The sequence below is a fragment of the Orycteropus afer genome, unplaced genomic scaffold (genome assembly GCF_000298275.1).
Source record: "Orycteropus afer afer isolate SDZICR_OR568_19922 unplaced genomic scaffold, OryAfe1.0 scaffold00276, whole genome shotgun sequence".
Classification (NCBI taxonomy): domain Eukaryota; kingdom Metazoa; phylum Chordata; class Mammalia; order Tubulidentata; family Orycteropodidae; genus Orycteropus; species Orycteropus afer.
The window spans coordinates 4,023,819-4,024,913 of NW_006921863.1; positions in this window are offsets into that span (position 1 = coordinate 4,023,819).

Consider the following 1,095-nt stretch of genomic DNA (forward strand, 5'->3'; position numbering starts at 1 on the left):
AGGCAGTATCACTACGGAAGTAGGATTGCCCAACCTTCCTTCCGAGAAGTGGCTGGTGGGAGATGCAAATCAAAACAACAATGAGATACCATCTTGCTTCAGCACTAGTAGCAAAGTTCAACGAGACAGAAAATAACAAATGCTGGCAAGGATGTGGAGAGATTGGAATTCTCATACACTGCTGGTGGGACTGTAAAATGGTACAACCATTGTGGAAAGCAGTATGGCGATTCCTTCAAAACTTGGAACTAGAAATACTATTTGACTCAGCTATTCCATTACTAGGTATATATCCTAAAGAAGTGAGAGCCATGAAAAGAACAGACATATGCACACCAATGTTCATCACAGCACTATTTACAATAACCAAAAGATGGAAACCAGCTAGGTGTCCATCAAGTGAAGAATGGATATCCAAACTATGGTACATATACACAATGGAATTCTTTGCAACCCTAAAGAATAATGTAGAATCTGCAAAACACCACATAACGTGGATGAACTTGGAGGACATTATACTGAGTGAAATAAGTCAATCACAAAAGGACAAATACTGTATTAGTCTGTTATTATAAAAGTCAAGGAAATGCTTATCAATGGAAGGACATTTTCTTTGTTGTTTACCAGGGGTTGGAGGGGAGGGTAGAAAATATGGTTAGATAAATAGAGATAAGTTTTGATTTGGGTAAAGAGAAAGGCAATGTATCAAATGTGAGTGATTAATATAGTGGCATTGAAGAAGAGAAAGACATAGAGTGGTACATGGGAAGTACAGACAACAAAGATGAACCCTTTTGCACATATAGTACGACATGATCAATGAAGGCTAACACGGGTATATGGGTGGATAGATGGGTGGACAGGGTGAACTATTAGCTATGTCTATGAAGTGGGGAGTGCACCCAAGAACATGTACAAGGTTGGCAGACAGTGGTCCAATAACTTTATGTGTATGATCTAAATTCCCAGGTGTATAATGGAGCTGACAAGGGGCAAGGTTGTAGTCACTGCTTGGTCACAGCCAGCTACCCAGAGGGACTGAATAGATGACTCCGTGGCCTCAGGACCATAGTCACAGAGAACATCAAGCTCCAT